This window comes from Schistocerca cancellata, chromosome 4 (genome assembly GCF_023864275.1).
Source record: "Schistocerca cancellata isolate TAMUIC-IGC-003103 chromosome 4, iqSchCanc2.1, whole genome shotgun sequence".
Taxonomy (NCBI): Eukaryota; Metazoa; Arthropoda; class Insecta; order Orthoptera; family Acrididae; genus Schistocerca; species Schistocerca cancellata.
Window position 1 is genome coordinate 649,057,571 of NC_064629.1, and position 23,330 is coordinate 649,080,900.

A 23,330-nucleotide genomic window follows, 5' to 3' on the forward strand; every position below is an offset into this window, starting at 1 on the left:
GCCTCATCACTGAAACTAACTTGCTTGAGGAATGCTTCATCCTCTGAAAGGTGTTCCAGCATGTTGAGTGAAAACTGTCCATTTTGACTTATCATTTGGCTCAAGTGTCTGTAACAGTTGCACTTTGTAAGTGTACAACCATAAGTTCTTGTGGAGGACCTTATGCATAGTTGAACGTGGTAGTTGCAACTGTCTGGCAGCAGTGCAGATAGACTTCGTAGATGAACGAGTGAAAGTGTTTAAAACATGATCGATGTTTTTCTCGGATGTTCTTGGTCGCCTGCTCCTCCCTTTATCCAACACTGTGCCTGTCTCCATAAATTTTTTGTGCCATGCACAGATTGAAGGGTGCAGTGGTGGATCTCTTCCATACTTCGTTCTGAAATTTCATTGAGTCTCAGTTAACCAGGACACACATTGTGCCTTGCCTTGAAGAGTTGCCATTTTGTAGAGGTTCAGTTCCTTCCATCAACAGAGTACCTGAAACAAAAAATTTTAGTATATATAAAAACTGAGGTTGACCCTTTACCTGTGGTCGAGTGGAAGGTCACCCTGCAGCGTACCAGGCAGTGAAAGACTTCCCAGGTGGCTGCACATAAGGCCTTCCCGATTTGTCTGACAAGCAAGTTCCAGGTGCTGTCACTGAGCCAGATGCTATCGCCTGTCCTGTTTCAGAGGAAACCTCTCAGCCTGAAAGATCCAGACAATCACAGAGGGTGAGATTATTGATAGTTGGGAGCTCCAATGTTATGCGTGTCATGGGGAACCTTAGGGACATGGCTGCCAAGAAGGGAAATAAAACCAATGTGCACTCTGTGTGCATACCAGGTGGTGTCATTCCAGATGTGGAACGGGTCCTCCCAGATGCCATCAAGAGCACAGGGTGCACACAACTGCAGGTGGTTGCTCACATCGGTACCAACGATGTGTGTCACTTTGGATCAGAAGAGATTTTTATCTGGTTTCAAATGACTAACAGAAGTGGTAAAGGCTGCCAGACTTGCTTGCAAGATGAAAGCAGGACTGATCATTTGCAGCATAGTCAACAGGAACGATTGTGGACCTCTAGTACAGAGCTAAGTGGAGGGTCTGAATCAGAGGCTCAGACGGTTCTGGGACTTTGTAGGCTGCGGATTCCTCGACTTGCGCCAAAGGGTGGTTGGGTTTCAGGTTTTGCTGAATAGGTCAGGTATCCACTATACGCAGGAGGCAGCTAGATGGATAGCAGGGGCTGTGTAACATGGACTGGGCAGTTTTTTAGGTTAGAGGGTCTTGGGAAAACACATGGGCTTCAGTCACAAAGGGTGCAGGCTGAACACAGGAAGAATATAGACACAGGAACCATTGGCATAACAGTTGTAACTAGTCATAGCTGTGTTGGGAAAGTACCAGAGCTCTAAGTGCTAATAGAAAGCACTGATGCTTAAATAATTATAGGCACTGAAAGCTGGCTAAAGTCAGAGATAAGCTCAGCTGAAATTTTTGCGAAGAACCTAAATGTGTTTCATAAGGATAGGCTAAACACAGTTGGCGGTGGTGTGTTTGTTGCTGTTAGAAGTAGTTTATCTCGTTGCAAAATTGAAGTAGATAGTTCCTGTAAGTTAGTACGGACAGAGGTCATTCTTGGCAACCAGAATAAAATAATAATTGGATCCCTTTACTGACCTCCCAATTCACATGATACAGTTGCTGAAAGGTTCAAGGAAAACTTGAGTTTGATTTCAAACATGTACCCAACTCATACGATTATAAGTGATGGTGACTTTAATTTACCATCGATATGTTGGTGAAAATACATGTTTCATTCCAGAGGTACACACAAAACATCATCCGAAATTGCGCTAAATGCATTCTCTGAAAATTATTTTGAGTAGTTAGTTCATGAGCCCACATGAATAGTAAATGTTTGTGAAAACACACTTGACCTCTTAGCAACAAATAATCATGAGTTAATAATGAGCATCAAAACGGATACAGGGATTAGTGAACATAGGGTTGTCATAGCGAGACTGAATATTGTAACCCCCAAAAATAAACCTATTTAAAAAAGCAGATAAAAATTCACTTGACGCCTTCCTGAGAGACAATGTCCACTCATTCCAAATTAACAATATACGTGTAGACCAGGTGTGGCTTGAATTCAAAGAAATAGTATCAGCAGCAATTGAGAGATTTATACCAAATAAATTAACAAACGATGGAGCTGATCCTCCTTGGTACACAAAATGGGTCGGAACACTGTTGCAGAAACAACAAAACAAACATGCCTAATTTAAACAGATGCAAAATCCCCAACATTGGTGATCTTCTACAGAAGCTCAAATGCAAGATGCTTATAACGGTTTTCACAATGAAACTTTGCCTCAAAACCTGGCAGAAAATCCAAAGAGATTCTGGTCCCATGTGAAGTATGTTAGCGGCAAGACATAATCAATGCCTTCTCTGCGCGATAGCAATGGAGATACTATCGAAGATAGTGCTTCCATAGCAGAGTTACTAAACACAGCCTTCCGAAATGCATTCACAAGAGAAGATGAAGTAAATATTCCAGAATTCGAATCAAGAACAGCTGCCAACATGAGTAACGCAGAAGTAAATATCTTCAGAGTAGTGAAACAACTTAAATCACTTAATAAAAGCAAGTCTTCTGGTCCAGACTGTATACCAATTAGGTTCCTTTTAGAGTGTGCTGATGCATTAGCTTCATACTTAACAATCATATACAACTGTTTGCTCGACAAAAGATCCAAATCCAAAGACTGGAAAGTTTCACAGGTCACACCAATATTCAAGAAAGGTAGTTGGAGTAATCCACTAAATTACAGGCACATATCATTAACATTGATATGCAGCAGGATCCTGGAACATATATTGTGTTCAAACATTATGAACATTTCCCGTAGGCTTTTGACACTGTACCACACAAGCAGCTTGTAGTAAAATTGCGTGCTTATGGAATATCATCTCAGTTATGTGACTGGATTTGTGATTTCCTGTCAGAGAGGTCACAGTTTGTAGTAATTAACAGAAAGTCAGTTTGCAGATGACGCTGTCATTTATCGACTAATAAAGTCGTGAGAAGATCAAAACAAATTGCAAAATGATTTAGAAAAGATATCTGAATGGTGTGAAAATTGGCAGTTGACCCTAAATAACGAAAAGTGTGAGGTCATCCACATGAGTGGCAAAAGGAACTCAATAAACTTCAGTTACAACATAAATCAGTCAAATCTAAAGGTCGTAAATTCAACCAAATATTTAGGAATTACCATTATGAACAGCTTAAATTGGAAGGCACACACAGAAAATGTTGTGGGGAAAGCTAACCAAAGACTGTGTTTTGTTGGCAGGACACTTAGAAAATGTAACAGATCTACTAACGAGATTGCCTGCACTAAGCTTGTCTGTCCTGTTTTAGACTACTGCTGCGTGGTGTGGGATCCTTACCAGATAAGATTGACAGAGTACATTGAAAAAGTTAAAAGAATGACAGCACATTTTGTATTACCGTGAACTATGGGAGAGAGTGTCACTGAAATGATACAGGATTTGGGCAGGACATCATTAAAAGAAAGGCGTTTTATGTTGTGATGGAATCTTCTCACGAAATTCCAATCACCAACTTTCTCCTCCAAATGTAAAAATATTTTGCTGACACTGACCTACATAGGGAGAAATGATCACCACCATAAAATAAGGGAAATTAGAGCTTGTACAGAAAGATACAGGTGTACATTCTTTTCGCGCGCTATACGAGATTGGAATAATAGAGAACTGTGAAGGTGGTTCGATGAACTGTCTGCCAGGCACTTAAATGTAGATGTAGTTGTAGATGTAGAAATCACATCCAATTATGGCTTGAAAATTATGGTACATTCACATTGTTCCTATAAAATGACAGTCAGCAATGATAAATGTATGTGACGACACGGCGACATCTTACAAGTGTAAGACATTGCAACACAACATTTCAACATCAAAAACAGGCACCAGTGTGCGACACTAGTCCACAGCACACCCTGTATTTAATGCTGAGCAGAAGTCAGGAACACTAATCTTATTTTCCAACAGATACTTGACAATGTAATCGCAGAGCAGGTTAAGAAACGTCCCCCTCACACTGAGAATCTCCATAGGGATCCATATCTCAAGAGTCCAAGTCACACAGGTTCAACACACTTGAATGCTTAAAGTTACTTGAAAGTGGTCCACATGTGTTCTCCCATTGCTCCTTATGCAAGTGGAATTACAAAAGGGGCCAACTTAACAGTGATGTAAGATATTCTCCACAATGTCTTATATGCAGGCATGCAGAGTATTCATTGTTGTTACTTTAAGGTTTAGGGATTAGCAGAAACAACATCAAATTATTTAACACCACACATCAGAAACTGCACATCACAGCTCACCTTTGTGGTGAATTGTAATGGTGCTTGTACAGGAAAATGTGCTGTAATAGTTCATACAGACATATGTGTTGCTTTGACTCAGTTGGTGTAGCGCCACACAAGTGGCTGTAGAGTAGTAGTAGTAGTAGTAGTAGATCATTCAACAGATTCGAACAGTATACCCCATGGCAAATCGGTTTGATAGATTCATACTATGCATTGCAATAGGCTCGCAACTAAGTGTAGTGGTAAATTCAGAAGAGGGATTTTCAGCCAGCTGCACCACAGCAGCTCACACTATCTCGATGGTTGACATTATTATTTTTAAGTAACATTGATTTTCATCATAGGATGGCAATGTAAATTTGATATTGGTGGAAACAAAATGTTAAACAACTACTATATTTTTAAGTGGTTCCTCACATGAATTATGACTCAATTGCACTGGTGGAACTCACAGACTGTTATGAATGAATGAATGAAATTTTATTGTCGTTTAGTTATTACAGCAATTGACAAAGTTAAGTTACATATATACAAGTTATACAGCATATATACAAGTGTTCAAGATCAATATGTCACTATTGGTTTTCCGTAAAATACAATATTTAAAATGAAATAATAAGAAAACATTGCATCATGAATCACTCAGTTAAAGAAATTATGCTGCACTCTCCTAACTGGTACCACTATGATATTTTACAGCAATAAAATTCCTGAAGTGAGTAGCAAGGATTTGCACCTAACCAACTGAATAATTTGTCTTTAAATAAATCAAATTGGCAGTTTGTTAAACATCTTCATACCCACCACTTCGTAGCTGTTCAGTGACTTGGATAATCTGTAGTAAGGTATGTCGAGATGGCTACTATTTCTGGTTCCGTGAGAGTGTACATCTCTTCTATGATGGTACTCTGATAAGTTGCTCTTTATATGCAGTAGAGCACTGTAAATATACATGTTTATAACAGTTAATATTTTAAAGTTGATAAAGAGTGGTTTGCAGTGGGCCTGTTTATCACTGTTTGTGATAATTCGAATTACTTTCTTCTGAAGTACCAAACTGTCCTGAAGGTGTGAGCTATTGCCCCATATTAAAAGCCCATAAGATATAATGCTTTGAAAAAAAGCAAAATAGGCTGATCTTACATAGGCCACAGGTACATGGTTTTTTAAATTCTTCAACAAATTCACCACTCTAGACAGCCTAGCACTAATGTATTTAATATGTGGCTCCCAAGTCAATTTACTATTATGACAATACCCAAGAACTTAACACTATCGATGAAGTCTTCTACTGGCAGATCTCTTAAACTAAATACAGTCTTTTGAGTTTTACTCTCATTAAGCAGGAACCCATTGGCTCGAAACCAGACTGATGCCTGTGATATTATGTCATTTGCCACATTTGTCTGAGCTGATATTGAAAAAAGTGGTATCATCTGCATAGAGAATGGAGTGAGTATTTATGTAAGATGGTAGATCGTTTGTCATTAGGATAAATAGCAGAGGTCCTAATACTGAGTCATGTGGCACATCGCACTTAACTTCAGCTAGCTGTGATCTCTGTTTACCAATACAAACAATTTCTTTGCATTTGCTGAGGAAAGATTTGAAAATGATGTCAACTTCACTGTTTGTGATTCTGTAATAAACTAGTTTGTTGAGGAGTGAAATATGCTCCACACAATCGAAGGATTTGCTTAGATCACAAAATGTAGCCTGAGCAAAATTTTTTCCTTCATAAGCATTAAGCACTTAGCACTTTTTTAATCAGGGAGTCAATGGCATGGACTGTGGATTTTCCCTTCCTAAAGCCAAATTGTACCACAGTAATAATGTTATTACATGTCAGATAATCAAACAATGGGAGTTGATGATGGATTCCAAAACTTTAGATAAAATAGGTGTCACAGTTATTGGGCGATAGCTAGATGGGCAATTTTTGTCTCCTTTTTGTAAATGGGCACTACCCTGGATAATTTTAATACTTCTGGGAATACTCCTTCAATTAGACATCTATTTATACATTCAGTAAGAGGATATACTATGTAGCCAATTATATTTTTTAACATATTACAAGAAATACCATATATATCTTCACTATCAGAGGGTCTAAAGTTACACTCCTGGAAATTGAAATAAGAACACCGTGAATTCATTGTCCCAGGAAGGGGAAACTTTATTGACACATTCCTGGGGTCAGATACATCACATGATCACACTGACAGAACCACAGGCAACAGAGCATGCACAATGTCGCACTAGTACAGTGTATATCCACCTTTCGCAGCAATGCAGGCTGCTATTCTCCCATGGAGACGATTGTAGAGATGCTGGATGTAGTCCTGTGGAACGGCTTGCCATGCCATTTCCACCTGGCACCTCAGTTGGACCAGCGTTCGTGCTGGACATGCAGACCGCATGAGACGACGCTTCATCCAGTCCCAAACATGCTCAATGGGGGACAGATCCGGAGATCTTGCTGGCCAGGGTAGTTGACTTACACCTTCTAGAGCACGTTGGGTGGCACGGGATGCATGCGGACGTGCATTGTCCTGTTGGAACAGCAAGTTCCCTTGCCGGTCTAGGAATGGTAGAACGATGGGTTCGATGACGGTTTGGATGTACCGTGCACTATTCAGTGTCCCCTCGACGATCACCAGTGGTGTACGGCCAGTGTAGGAGATCGCTCCCCACACCATGATGCCGGGTGTTGGCCCTGTGTGCCTCGGTCGTATGCAGTCCTGATTGTGGCGCTCACCTGCACGGCGCCAAACACGCATACGACCATCATTGGCACCAAGGCAGAAGCGACTCTCATCGCTGAAGATGACACGTCTCCATTCGTCCCTCCATTCACGCCTGTCGCGACACCACTGGAGGCGGGCTGCACAATGTTGTGGCGTGAGCGGAAGACGGCCTAACGGTGTGCGGGACCGTAGCCCAGCTTTATGGAGATGGTTGCGAATGGTCCTCGCCGATACCCCAGGAGCAACAGTCTCCCTAATTTGCTGGGAAGTGGCGGTGCGGTCCCCTACGGCACTGCGTAGGATCCTACGATCTTGGCGTGCATCCGTGCGTCGCTGCGGTTCGGTCCCAGGTCGACGGGCACGTGCACCTTCCGCCGACCACTGGCGACAACATCGATGTACTGTGGAGACCTCACGCCCCACGTGTTGATCAATTCGGCGGTACGTCCACCCGGCCTTCCGCATGCCCACTATACGCCCTCGCTCAAAGTCCGTCAACTGCACATACAGTTCACGTCCACACTGTCGCGGCATGCTACTAGTGTTAAAGACTGCGATGGAGCTCCGTATGCCACGGCAAACTGGCTGACACTGACGGCGGCGGTGCACAAATGCTGGGCAGCTAGCGCCATTCGACGGCCAACACCGCGGTTCCTGGTGTGTCCGCTGTGCCGTGCGTGTGATCATTGCTTGTACAGCCCTCTCGCAGTGTCCGGAGCAAGTTTGGTGGGTCTGACACACCGGTGTCAATGTGTTCTTTTTTCCATTTCCAGGAGTGTATTTACAAGAGTTAAAACAACATCTGGTGTGACCTCTGTTAAAAGGAATTTATCGTTCAGGGTGTAGTCTACATTATGGTATTTAATGAGATCAGCAACAGTCTTGTGGCCTCACAATGCTTTCCCTAGTTTGGTTAACAGATTTTATACAGTAGTTATTAAACAGTCTCTTGTGGCCTCACAATGCTTTCCCTAATTTGGTTAACAGATTTTATACAGTAGTTATTAAATTCGTCTGCTGAAATTACTACCTCAACTTTCTGCTTTGCTTTTGGCCACTGAATTTATTATAGTCCATGCTTTTCTGCATTTATTTTTTGATGACTCAATGCTGACTAGGTTATGTTGTTTTTTGGCCTCATTTAAAGCATACTTATATTCCTTTTGTGCTCTTGAGTACCTTTGTTTAGCCATATCAGTTTTCTGAAGTCTGTAAGAATCTCTATACAACAACAACCTTCTTTTTATATTGGCTAGTTGAGCGGTATACCATGGACTCTTATCCCTATGTCTATTACTATTAATTTTAGGTTTAACTTTACATTTGTATTGAGGGCAGTTGGTCTTGAATATATTTAAGAAATAATGAAAAAATCTATCAAACAATGTATTGGCAGAGCCCTGAGCATTATTGTTAAACAGATGTGACCAGTCATAATTACTGAGTGAGACCATGAAATTAGACAATTTTTCTTGCGTTATTGGTCTTGTGATGACTATTTTAGGCTCTTTAAACTCCTTATACTCCATGTTAGGCCTATCTGTACCTATTTTTACCCAAACTGAGTCATGGTCCGAGAAATCGAAGACAGCTACATCTGAAGACAGTAACTCTCTATTGACATTTGCAAGTTTGTTGTCGAGACAAGCGGACTGTCTTGTGGGTTTGCAGTTCGTAAAAATGAAGTTGAATTGTCGTAACAGGTTTTTAAATTCATTTACAATGTGCACATCTTTGTTTACATCAAATGCGGCATTGATGTCACCACCAATCACAATACTATATTTCTTCCACTGAGGACTAAGAAAGAAATTTAGTAAAGTCTCAAGTTTTTCTAAAAATATTAATGGACTTCCATCTGGTGATCTATTAAGAGATACAATAGCAATTTTTAAATGATCCAGATATACGCCTGTGGCTTCAAAATTTATGTCACTGCACAAAAATCCTAGATCTAGTTCATTACTACAATTTATTAATCCCTTCTTAATGTAAATTGATACACCCCCATGAATATGTTGCTCTCTGCTAAAACTGTTTGCTAAGTGGAAATCATCTAGTACATGAAAAGATATTTCATTTCCTTTACACCAGTGCTCACTTAAGCATAATGCATCAAATAAGTTCTCATTTGCAAATTCATTTAAAATTATGTGTTTTCCACTTATACTTTCAATATTGAGATAACCTATCTTGAAAGACAAAGTTGGTGAGTGGTTTTTGTTAATGGGGTATTCATCATTACTGCTATATTTCTCTTTAGTGTTACTGACATTTATTATATTATTCTTATCTTTAATCTGGTCATCCAGTGTGAATGTGGGCAAAGCTGTTGGTCTCAGCCCTTCTTTGCTACCTCTAAAAATGAGTTTTCCTTAAATCTAAGTGGTATTGACTTAGAGCTCTCGATTTTTGTTATTCCTAACTCATTGGCTAGTTTTATGATTTCATTACTCGCATACTTCTTTCCAAGTTGTTTCAGATGGAGACCATGAACAGTGTGAAATCTTGTACCTAAGTTAGTTATGTTTACAAAACAGACATTTTAAAAGTACTTACAAATTTTCCTCATTTCTTCATTTACTCTTGTCACTTCAACATTCACACACGACCAGGATGGAAGATCATGCCGAAATGGTATTGAAAAGATGAGGATTTTTATATTTTGTAGTTCCTGCAGCTTCTTCTTTAATGAGGACAAGAAGTCTTTTCCTTCATTTCTCACTACGTCATTTGATCCAGCCAGAAAAACTGCCAGTTCCATGGCTTCTGCTGGTGAAGAACCTGCTACATCTTTAAATTTTGCACTAGGTTTTATTGTGGCTGAGATATGGTGGCTTGAATTGTTCTCAACTATATCCCTTAATTTCCTTCCTTGACTGTCTGCATATAAATGTATTTTCACAGGCCTAGGTCTGCAATTGCGGTTTGCTTTATTGTGGTTTTCAGTTTCATTACTTCTACAGACAGTTGACATAATATCTTTACTGCACCCATTATTCACTTCACTTCTGTTGATAGTTTCATTACTTCTATTGACAGTTAACTTAATATTTTTACTGTGCCCATTATTCACTTCACTTCTATTGACAGTTGATGTAATATTGTTGCTACACCTATTACTCACTTCACTTTCGTGAACCTTACTTGTGTTAAGCACTTTGACTTGTGAGTCTACTTTAATGTTTTTTTCTGTAGCAAGAACACTAAATATGTTTTCCAAGGGTGGAAAGTTTACACAGACTCTACCACGTTTTGTGACAGGAACAGCCGGCCATTGTCTTGTAGGCGATCTAATGGCCTACATTGATTGCTTGGTTCTGTGTACACGACACTAACCTCTTCTTGGGAAATTTGTTTAATGAGTTCCTGATTAATTGCTGCGTATTCCTTCTTCAGTTGTTCGTTTTCTTTGGCCAGAGCTAGGTTCTCTTCAATTACCACTGATAAGACAGCTTGTAAAGTATTATAGTCAGCGTTTACCTCATGTTTATCTTCCTCCATCGGCGCCATATTGTCCTTACTATTCAGACAGACATTGCATCGCCATTCGCTGTTTTCATCTGAAACTCTGAAAGATTGTCTTCTTCTAACTTTGCACATTGAAAATGTAACCAACCGTCGCACTCATCACACAGAATTCCATTTTTCACGACTTTACTACACTTTATGCACTTTATACTCATCAAAATTCTACTTTTCTTGGGAGCTAACTCACTTGTAACCATACGATAGCCATGTTAGAGGTTCTCAGAAAGGAGAATGAGAAAAAGTTAAACACCTGCAGGGTGAGGATAGGCCAATAATGGAATCAGTGCTAATGTGGTATAAGAATTTGTTCAATCCATAGGGAGTGTTACCTGCTACACGATACAAGCAACATAGACTACCAACAGGCAATCATCCGCCCATATTCACAAAACAGTATCAGCTACCTAAGTGTTTAAAGACTTTAGTAGAGGAAATGGTGAATCAGCAGTTATCAGATAGGATTATCGAACATACTGATAGTCTATTATCAGTGGGTATCATGATAGTGGGTAATAAGTCACCACATCTAACAAAGAAATATCAGTTTTCTTGCGATTGCAAATCCTTAAATGAAAAAACAGTAACAGATGCGTACCCGATTCCTAATATTACTGACACATTAGATAATTTGGATCAGCTCAAGTTCTTTTCAACCCTAGATTTACGATGGGGAGATCATCAAATTGAGGTACAGCCAGAGGATAGACCTAAAACTACATTTATCAGGACTTCTGGTCAATACAAGTATTGTAGGGTGCCTTTTGGGCTAAACAACACACCACCTACATTTCAACAGTTATCAGATGAACTCCTCAGAGGTTTAAAAGCAAACAAATACGTGGTTTCTCTCAATGATATAATTATATTTGCGAAAATCCTGAAAGAGCAGGCTCAGTGTTTGGAGATGGTATTTGACAAGTCGAGAAAGACTTGACTTATGCTTACTATTGATAAGTGTTACTTTGCACAATCACAAGTTAACTATCTGGGACATATAATTAGCCAAATGGAGTAAGGACAGATCCACACCTTACATCAGCAGTATATGACTTTCCATTCCCTGAGACAGTTCAACAATTACAATATTTTCTTGGATTAGCAAACTAATATAAGAAATTTGTGAATGGATTAGCTGAAGTGGCACAACCACTAATAAAGTTATTGCGAGTAGATATTACATTTAGCTGGACACCTGTGTGTGAGAGAGCATTTCAAAATTTAAAAGACATATCAACTTCAGACCCAGTTTTGATTTTTCCGGATTTCACAAAAGAAGTCATATTGTCATGTGATGCAACTGGTACAGCATTGGGAACGATTTTAGGGCAAACCATTGATGGGAAAGAACACCCTGTTGCATATGCATCTCGTCAACTTAATAAGACTGAGCAAAATTTTTCTACCTCTGGAAAGGAGATGTTAACATTAATATAAGGTATTTGTTATTTTAGATGTTATCTATATGAATGTAAGTGCACAGTGATTACTGATCATGCAGCTTTAAAAGGGCTACTACAGTTAAAAGATCCTTCAAGTTGTCTAACAAGGTGGGCTTTGAAACTAAGGATGTGATTCACAAACTGGGTGTTAGACACACAAATGCAGACTCACTTAATAGGAAGATTGGGGCATTGCAAGTCTTTGGATTAGTTCTAAAGGATCTGAAGAAAACAAAAGCAAATGATGGAGAGTGTCAGGTGCATTGGAAACAGCCGCTGTTTGTCATAAAAGATGAGGTTTTGTGTAGCTGAACCAAGTGTGGACCGCATGTTGTAGTTCCAGCAGCTTTGCAGACAGAAGTACTATGACTAGCACATGATCATATGTTATCGAGTCATGGGGTAACAGAACAACAGATAGAACACTAGCAGAAAGATTCTGGTGGAGAACAAGATGTGCTGATGTTAAACAGTATGTCAAGAGCTGTATTCTGTATGCACAACATGCTTACACCATGAAAGTTGCAATTAAAAAGACTACCAGAGTCTGACTGTCCATTCCAAATGATAGGAACAGATATTTTGGGGATGTTTCACAGGAGTTAATCAGGTAACAAGTATGAGTAAACAATTATCGAACATTTCTCAAGGTATCTGTAATGGTAGCAATACCAGATCAGAAAGCAATCACAGTACCTCACGCTACATTAAATCATTGGATACTTAAATTTGTGGTGCCACAAACGCCTATTATGGACCAGGGCACAAATTTCATGTCCGATGTAATTAAGCAGTTGTGTCGCTTACTGAAAGTTAAGAAATTACATACAAGTCCATTAAATCCATAGGCAAATGGACGTGCGAATAGAGTTCATAGATCTGTATCTAAGATTATGTGATTTCTCAACACCTAGATGGGGAGTATATTTAGATTTTGTAGTTTGTGCCTAAAATTCAAAAACTCATACAGGAACAGGGTTGTCACTGTAAAAGGTGGTATATGGACACAAAATACCATCTCTGTTTGATGTGATTCACCGAAAGTTGGGAAAAGAAGGTGAACACATTAATGTATGCTCAAAAACTATAGTCTAAAGAAAATTGGTAAAAGGAGCCAACACAAAAGTGCTAGAACATCATGAGTGTGTGAGGTTAGGTAAGAAGAATTTACCACAGTATCAGAGAGATCAATGAGTATTACTTGCAAACCCGCACACTCAAAAGGGTAAGAAGTTTCAGGGCCTTACCAGGTGGTTGATGTAAAGTTGCCTGTAAATGTGAAGTTATAGTTACCAGGACGAACTTCAGTGGTCCATGTCAGTAGAGTTAAAACTTTACAAGGGGTCATAGATTCCTCAAGTGCCAGTGGAGAAGCCACATACTAGAATTAAGAAGCAAAATAGTAAATAAATACTGCAGAATAGGCCATAGGGGTTGAGACCAAGGAATACATGGTTGTGGGTGGAAAGATATGCGGATAATAGTAGGATTTTTTCCTTTTTTTTCTTTGATTAATGTAATGTACTTCGGAATATACATATTTTTGTTGTATTCCCACTTTTTTCTAAGGAGGAAGGGAGTACATATAAATTATTTCCTCTTGGTAATGGCGAGGATGATGCATAGATGATGTCTAACGTGTGTTATGATCTTGCTCATCATTGGAGCAGAAGTACTTATCAATCAGCCTCTACAGAACGAAGTTTTGTTCACGCAGCAGCTGTATGTAGTCTTCACGAATCACAGGTGGTTGTTGAGACCGAATTTCACCACTTGGGAGGTAAGGAATGAAGTGGGAAGATTGCAAGATATGTTCGTAGAAGTACTAAAGGAAGCAAAACAGGGCAATATGATAGGGTTATATGAAATGAATATTATGAACTTAAGTTCTCCTACAATAAGCTGAGAGAGCATGCAAATATCATTGAACTTCACAGCTACATGGCGGCTATTATCATGCTATAAAGGATGATGAAGAAGGGTGGTGGGCGGAAGTGGGACGAGCACCTCCCAAGTCATTATGTGTAAGTTCAATACACACGCTGCTGTCACTCACTGCCGCGACATCTCGGTACAACTGGTGCCACGACTGCTGCAAGTGACGAACTGCCAGTATGGCAGCCGGCTGAAACGAAGTGTGCAGTGTCAGCTGCCTTTAGTGGGCTGAAGGCCACTTACTGTGCAGTTCCTCATTGGGCATTGACAGACTATGCCAACCATGAGTCAAGGTGCTACCTCTATTTTTATGGAAATAAATAACAAATTCTGAGTCTTCTTTCACTGTGCCCACCAGCAAAGACAGGTCACTACCATCCTTCCGAGGAAAACTGGCAAGGAGCGAACTGGAAGAGTCCCTCCTGACACAGAACCAACTCTACTTATGCCAACCCAATTGTCACCTCTTACAGTACGTACATGCACGTGGTAAATGTCCTTTGAATTCATATTGTCTTGTTTGAAGGCTATAATGAGGTTTGAATTATCCCTCACCAACTGTTTTGAGATTCTGGAATATGTCTGACTCAAATAAAATACATCGTCAACCATATGGTGATATTAAAAAAGAAGTATCTTCAAAGATAATCCAGGTTTTCCATAACATCATCAAATATGAACACAGTGTTTGGCTTTAATTTTTCTGCTTTCACTGAATGTCATGTATGTCACACCACTTAAACCTTGCAGTATCTCCTGTAATAGTTGGTATTTAGGTTAAAATAGCAGTTTTGAAAATACACTCACATGTTCAAAGTGGACTCCATCTGCTTGTGTGTCTTGGTGCAGTTGGATGGACTCACAATTGGTGATGATGATGTCTCATACTCCGAGGAGCATAGGGGATGATGCGGGAGACCCGCACCATTGACTAGGCAAGGTCCTAGCGGAGGTGGTTTGCCATTGCCTTCCTCCAACCGTAATGAGGATGAATGATGATGATGAAGACGACACAACACCCAGTCATCTCGAGGCAGGAAAAATCCATTTTACTTTTTTTTCTTGTTGTGTTCTGTGGCATCACAGGACCAGGATGCTTTGCCCACCCTTCCACAATACTGACTACATCAGGTATTGTCATGCAAAGGGCTCTTACAGAAAAAAAACTGCTTGTAATAATAATATATGAGCCACTGTAGCACAATCAGCAACTAGCACCTTACCAACTAACCTACAACAGCTACACATCTATACATTATAATGAGAGGGTTATGAAGTAATAAAAACAAAAGACTTACAATAATTTATTATTTTTTTATTTACACTAAAAAAACACTTGTAATAATCAAATATATGTTGTCACTATAGCACAACCAAGAACTAGCACCTTACCGACGGAGCTACAATAACTACATATCTGCACATTATAATGAGAGGGTTATGAAGTAGGAATTACAAAAGACTTACAATAATATATTATAGTGTTATTTACACTTTAGTAATGGTAAATAGGTTGCAGTATACTACCAAAATTCACTCCTTCATTTTTCACAGCAGCACAGTATTTCCCAAATAACTTTTTCTTGCATTCACTAAATTCTGCTCGTATTTCCCTCAAACTGACAGGAGCATCACAAAACTTAGGTATTCCATCTGTAAATTTGATGTGGAGCAATAGTAGTTATCTTTGACACTGTATTGAGACTTGAACTGAGGCACTGTTGTAAAACATTCACATTTATACAATACACACAAAGATACTTCACAATGTCATTGTATACAATTTGAATACATGTTAGCCAATGGTCCAGTCTCTCTGACACAAGAGATAGCACCATACTTATCCAAATAAGTTTGTAGCAGTTGTTGTTGTGGTCTTGTGTTTGATGCAGCTCTCCATGCTACTCTATCCTGTGCAAGCTTCTTCATCTCCCAGTACCTACTGCAACCTACATCCTTCTGAATCTGCTTGGTGTATTCATCTCTTGGTCTCTCTCTATGATTTTTACCCTCCACGCTGCCCTCCAATACTAAATTGGCGATCCCTTGATGCCTCAGAACATGTCCTACCAATTGATCCCTTCTTCTAGTCAAGTTGCGCCACAAACTTCTCTTCTCCCCAATCCTATTCAATACGTCCTCATTAGTTATGTGATCTACCCATCTAATCTTCAGCATTCTTCTGTAGCACCACATTTCGAAAGCTTCTATTCTCTTCTTGTCTAAGCTATTTATCGACCACGTTTCACTTCCATACATGGCTACACTCCATACAAATACTTTCAGAAACGACTTCCTGAGATTTAAATGCATACTCGATGTTAACAAATCTTTCTTCTTCAGAAACGCTTTCCTTGCCATTGCCAGGCTACATTTTATATCCTCTCTACTTCGACCATCATCAGTTATTTTGCTCCTCAAATAGCAAAACTCCTTTACTACTTTAAGTGTCTCATTTCCTAATCTAATTCCCTCAACATCGCACGACTTACTTCGACTACATTCCATTATCCTCATTTTGCTTTTGTTGATGTTCATCTTATACTCTCCTTTCAAGACACTGTCCATTCCATTCAGCTGCTCTTCCAAGCCGTTTACTGTCTCTGACAGAATTACAATGTCATCGGTGAACCTCGAGTTTTTATTTCTTCTCCATGGATTTTAATACCTACTCCGAACTTTTCTTTTGTTTCCTTTATTGCTTGCTCAATATACAGATTGAATAACATCGGGGACAGGCTACAACCCTGTCTCACTCCCTTCCCAACCACTGCTTCCCTTTCATGTCCCTTGACTCTTATAACTGCCATCTGCTTTCTGTACAAATTGTAAATAGCCTTTTGCTCCCTGTATTTCACCCCTGCTACCTTCAGAATTTGAAAGAGAGTATTGCAATCAACATTGTCAAAAGCTTTCTCTAAGTCTACAAATGCTAGAAACGTAGGTATGCCTTTCCTCAATCTTTTTTCTAAGATAAGTCGTAGGGTCAGTATTGCCTCACGTGTTCCAACATTTCTACGGAATCCAAACTGATCTTCCCCGAGGTCGACTTCTATCAGTTTTTCCATTCATCTGTAAAGAATTCGCATTAGTATTTGGCAGCTGTGACTTATTAAACTGATAGTTCTGTAATTTTCACATCTGTCAACACCTGCTTTCTTTGGGATTGGAATTATTATATTCTTCTTGAAGTCTGAGGGTATTTCGCCTGTCTCATACATTTTGCTCACCAGATGGTAGAGTTTTGTCAGGACTGGCTCTCCCAAGGCTGTCAGTAGTTCTAATGGAATGTTGTCTACTCTGGGGTCCTTGCTTCTACTCAGGTCTTTCAGTGATCTGTTAAACTCTTCACACATCATATCTCCCATTTCATCTTCATCTACATCCTCTTCCATTTCCATAATTTTGTCCTCAAGTATATCACCCTTGTATAGACCCTCTATATACTCCTTCCACCGTGCTGCTTTCCCTTCTTTGCTTAGAACTGGATTTCCATCAAAGCTCTTGATATTCATGCAAGTGGTTCTCCTTTTTCCAAAGGTCTCTTTAATTTTCCTGTAGGCAGTATCTATCTTACCCCTAGTGAGGTAAGCCTCTACATCCTTACATTTGTCCTCTAGCCATCCCTGCTTAGCCATTTTACACTTCCTGTCGATCTCATTTTTGAGACGTTTGTATTTCTTTTTGCCTGCTTCATTTACTGCATTTTTATATTTTCTCCATCAATTAAATTCAATATTTCTTCTGTTACCCAAGGGTTTCTACTAGCCCTCGTCTTTTTACCTATTTGATCCTCTGCTGCCTTCACTATTTCATCCCTCAAAGCTACCCATTCTTCTTCTACTGTATTTCTTTCCCCCATTCCTGTCAATTGTTCCCTTTTCTCTCCCTGACACTCTGTACAACCTCTGGTTTAGTCAGTTTATCCAGGTCCCATCTCCTTAAATTACCACCTTTTTGCAGTTTCTTCAGTTTTAATCTACAGTTCATAACCAATAGATTGTAGTCAGAGTCCACATCTGCCCCTGGAAATGTCTTACAATTTAAAACCTGGTTGCTAAATCTCTGTCTTACCATTATATAATCTATCTGAAACCTGTCAGTATCTCCAGGCTTCTTCCATACCTTCTTTTATGATTCTTGAACCAAGTGCTGGCTATGATTAAGTTATGCTCTGTGCAAAATTCCTCCAGGCGGCTTCCTCTTTCATTTCTAGCCCCAATCCATATTCACCTACTATGTTTCCTTCTCTCCCTTTTCCTACTCTTGAATTCCAGTCACCCATGACTATTAAATTTTCGTCTCCTTTCACTATCTGAATAATTTCTTTTATTTCATCATACATATCTTCAATTTCTTCGTCATCTGCAGAGCTAGTTGGCATATAAACTTGTACTACTGTAGTAGGTGTGGGCTTAGTGTCTATCTGCTGTTTGTAGTAGCTTACCCGCATTCCTATTTTTTTATTCATTATTAAACCTACTCCTGCATTACCCCTATTTGACTTTGTATTTATAACCCTGTATTCGCCTGACCATAAGTCTTGTTCTTCCTGCCACCGAACTTCACTAATTCCCACTATATCTAACTTTAACCTATCCATTTCCCTTTTTAAATTTTCTAGCCTACCTGCCCGATTAAGGGATCTGACATTCCACGCTCTGACCCGTAGAATGCCAGTTTTCTTTCTCCTGATAACGACGTCCTCTTGAGTAGTCCCCACCCGGAGATCCGAATGGGGGACTATTTTACCTCCGGAATATTTTACCCAAGAGTATGCCATCATCATTAACCATACAGTAAAGCTGCATGCCCTCGGGAAAAATTACGGCTGTAGTTTCCCCTTGCTTTCAACCATTTGCAGTACCAGCACAGCAAGGCCGTTTTGGTTAGTGTGACAAGGCCAGATCAGTCAATCATCCAGACTGTTGCCCCTGCAACTACTGAAAAAGGCTGCTGCCCCTCTTCAGGAACCACACGTTTGTCTGGCCTCTCAACAGATACCCCTCTGTTGTGGTTGCACCTACGGTACGGCTATCTGTATCGCTGAGGCACGCAAGCCTTCCCACCAACAGCAAGGTCCATGGTTCATGGGGGGGTTTGTAACAGTAGAGTGCTGTAAACAAATGAGTAGGTCCCCAGATTTTACCCTGAGCGCTGTGTCATCATACATTGATGTGCTGTGTAGTGTCAGACCAGCACAGTTAATGTCCAGGGGAGAAAGTGATGGATTATACTCTGTATTCATCTGAGTAATGATGTATGGCATTGCACAACATACCTCCTTCTATTCTGACAGACTAAACAGCTCTTTAACACCTTGCACCACATTCTCGATCTCCATCAGCACACACCAGTCACCATGTGCTCCTATACCTACACTCAGATGCTTTGATTCCCTAGCAGTTAAATTATATGTAGAAGTGAATAACAGTAGTGCACTGGGAGCAATTAGTATCTTCTCATCTGCTACAACACACTCTGTCCTTACAGTACAAATGGAATGTTCCACGTTAAATAGATGATGCGTGGAGTCCAGTACTGACCTGTGCCATGCTGCTTGGCACAACCAGTGCATATCTGCAACTCATGGACAGGTATATCCATACTCTGCTGCTATGTTGTGTGTCTTCAACAAACAAATTGAGAAGAGGCACAGATAACAGTAGATCCTTGTCCTGTTCCAACATGCTGACCAATTTTATGACAGGGCCCCATGTGCTGGAGGTCTCTGTTGCTGCTGCTGCTGCAGGTCCCAACAAGCTGAGCTGTTGTGCTGCTGCTGGAGAAAGAAGAAGAACTGTTAACTGTAGTAATAATAGTAGCAACTACAGACATAGATGTGACAGTATATTAAACAAGTGATACTTACTCTTCTGCTTCTTCCTGTTCTTCTGTGAGGCACTGGATGATCTTGGCTGCTGTTGTTGATATTTCATGGTCCTTCCACTGACTGCAACTGGGACCAGTGAGCTGTCACACCCACCGTACATGCCTGATGTCACAATCACTTGACTGGGTGTAGTGCTGCCAGGCATCACTTGGTCTGATTGGTGGAAATTACTTCTGAGACAGATTGACTAGCCATTTAAAAAGAGTTAGGTAGTTCCAGCATGAGTAGCCAGATGTATCAGTGGCAAAATACATCTTCAAGGCCTCCTGCTGCATCACTATTATTTACTGAAAAATATTCTTCTTCTTAGGCTCTTCCATTACCATTTCTTTCCAGTCCTTATGTAGGACGCTATGGATGCAGTCCTCAGATGCATGCTTACAGATAATACAGTTATTAAAATGCTCTCTGTCTGACAACAGCATCTCATCAGTTGAACGCCACTAAGGCCAACGATCAACTGAGCTTTTCATGGAGCACCCTCTGGATGTGGTATTGCAGGCACAGTCACACTCACAGTTTGAATTTCTGACCATGATTTGAATTTCCATCTATTTCTGTTATTATTAGTGTAGTTATTATTATAATTATTATGTCCTCTGCAATGTAACTGACACTTGAATTTCCAACAAAAATCTGAATTTGCCCCCTATAGGGGGAGGGGGAGGGGTATTTGCCAGGGGGAGGGGGGAGGGGGATTTTGCATAGGATGGTGAGGGAGGAGAGGAGATTAACTGATCAGTTTAATTAATTTAGCCAATTAATTTGATATCAAAATTGCTCCAGGATCTGCTTTCTCCTACTACTGTAAACTGCCAAAACATGCACTGTTGCTCTGATGACAATCCTCATTGGCTTCATCATGTGGAATGTCAGCATCCATGGAGTGTAAATATGTAGTGTGGGAAAGTGAACCATCAATACATATGCCCATTTTTCACAGACAGATCACTGGACATGCAGAAGTATTGCAACCTCCTAACAGACTGTTTTCCACAGATGCTAGAAGACATTCCTCTGCAGATGAGCAGGAACCGGTGGTACCAACATGATTGGTGTCCAGTGCACAAAGGTCTAAAGTATGTATTCATGAATTGTTTACAAATCATTTGATTCAACACAAAGGACCTGTACTTTCGCTGGCCTGTCCCCTGGGTTTGACCCCTGTGGACTTTTTTCTATGGGGAAAGCTGCAACAGGCTGTCTACAAGGACATACCAACTGCACCCAGTGGTATGCAATGACATATTACTGCAGCCTTCAGGGACATCTCCACTGAAATGCTCGCACGTGTGCAGCAGTCATTCCATACCAGATTGGAAGCGTGTATTACCACTGCTGGTGGTAATTCTGAACACAATCTCAGATGGTCAATTATCTTATTACTGATCAGAATCCACATAAATAGTGTATGCACTTGTGTTGTTCCTTAATGTGTGCTGCCACAGCTATTGTAAAAGTGTTGGAGATGAAACTTTTCAAAACACAATATCTCATAAAAGACTCACACTATAATCCTGCAACAAACACCATTGACATTCTAATTTGCCCCACTTTTAGTTTTTTAATATCAATAGGCGTTAGTCCATTTAAAAATTGTATGTATGCACAAAAAATACACTTTCTAAGTGTTATTACAGTCTGTTGATTGGCTAACAATTCGAGCCCCTGACTACCAATCCATTCTGGGGACTCTGCTCATTAATAGTGCTTTCCATTTCTGAAATATTTGTGGTACTAGTTTTAGGTGATTCACCCTATATAAACAACTTAAACAAGATCATAGTTCTGTTGCACACACCCAGTAAGGCTGAATAATCAGTTTCCACCTCCGCTGATGCACAGCATGCATCATGGATTGAGCTATGGTTTCTTCCAATAGGCAGAGAGTTTGGTGAGCCAACTTCAGCAGATTATTCCATAATGTATCATAGAATTGGTAGAAATATGAGCTGTATTGCATAAATGGCATACATTAAACTCTTAAAAGTCTGCTGTTGTAGATGTATGCAATCTGTTCCAGGGAAGTCCCCTACAGTATCATTGACAGAGAGTGGACATTCCTAGGGAATGAGGCAGAAATCTGCATTAACTCATCACATAGTCCACATCATTCATCCATGGATAATATTACTTTGAATACTACCACCAGCTAGAACTCCCGATTTGATATCATACCGGCACTGATGTGCTGGCATCCACTAATGTTCAAACAGTAGGTTTGACTGAACAGCGTTATTTCCATGTCAGGTAGCTGATGCTGTAATGGCTTCACTTCACCTGCAAGGAAACATGCATTATTGGCTAAGCATTTCTTTTTTCAAACAGTAAGTGTGACTGAACAACATTATTTCCATGTCAGGTGGCTGTTGCTGTAATAGCTTCACCTCACCCCTATGCATCACCATCAGTGTTAATATTTATTCTGCCTTGCTGCAGCAAGTGTTGATATACATCTTGACATCCTTACCATTTCATGTTTCTCACACAAGAGGTTGAACTGTTTATTGGTTGCTGTAAATACATACTATTTAGGTCCTCTACTGGCATTATTATTATTTACCTATGTCTAAGCATGAGAGGTGAAATCATTTGGGATGGTATTCTGAGTGGTGTGCTGAAGTTGTGGCTGTAGTGATGATATGCCGAATATCACACTCACAGCTGATACGCACCTCAGAGGCAGAGGCAGTGCATCATGTTCACCACTGTACATTTAAAGCTCAAAAGCTGCAGATGTGTAGGACATATTTATTTGCAATATTTATTGCTGCTGCTCCCGTAAGAACTGGTAATTTCCATGAAATTATACACACTTATTTAATCAATAATTATTTCTTACATAGTTGCTGAAAATATCATCATTACAATTTCCAGAACACCACAACAACAGCAAGATGACAACACATATGCAAATTAACAGATAAGTAAGCCCTGATGCTGATGTCTGCACATTCTGCGCTTGTATGCCCAGTGACCCACTACTGTGACTGATGGCATTATGTCCATAGGTTTTTAGAGTCTTGTCAAATGTGCTTTATTCATAGATGCAATTGGAAATTTTAGCTCTCCTCCAAGTCTTTCAGCAAGGACATGCCAACTGCAGATGACTTAGAAGGCTGAAGGAATGGACACTGAATACTGGTTTTATGTTTTCAATATAACAGCTTTTTGTGTTATTTTTAACCATCCTCATCATACTTTTGACCTTCCAGAACTTAATTTGAGGGGCATAGTTTCAACTTTTATAGAATCAGTGACTTATCTGTGCCACACTTTTGGTCAGAAGCCTATATAGCTACCATATCTGAAGGACTTGAGAATTTAGTCTTCCGAAAACTCTTGTTGTTTTAAAATTTGTTGCTCACCAGGTATGGGGAGCAGACCTAGT

The 23,330-nt window shown here is 40.0% G+C and overlaps 3 protein-coding genes across 4 annotated transcripts in view; 1 reads left to right on the top strand and 2 right to left on the bottom strand.

The window, feature by feature from the left end:
• LOC126183303 (uncharacterized) overlaps positions 1-23,330 on the bottom strand; it is a 260,517-nt gene that overhangs the window by 166,816 nt on the left and 70,371 nt on the right. The gene's annotated exons all lie outside the window — the stretch shown is intronic.
• The window catches only part of LOC126183304 (uncharacterized), a 164,904-nt gene that overhangs the window by 71,203 nt on the left and 70,371 nt on the right, over positions 1-23,330 (bottom strand). Inside the window, exon 1 of one of the 2 annotated variants that reach the window (XM_049925148.1) lies at positions 11,002-11,082. The exons of the other annotated variant lie outside the window; for it this stretch is intronic. The gene's annotated coding sequence lies outside the window, so the exon portion shown is untranslated. Of the gene's footprint in view, positions 1-11,001; positions 11,083-23,330 lie in introns of those variants that run through there. 2 annotated transcript variants of the gene reach the window in all.
• Positions 1-23,330, top strand: part of LOC126183307 (uncharacterized) — a 53,991-nt gene that overhangs the window by 20,039 nt on the left and 10,622 nt on the right. The gene's annotated exons all lie outside the window — the stretch shown is intronic.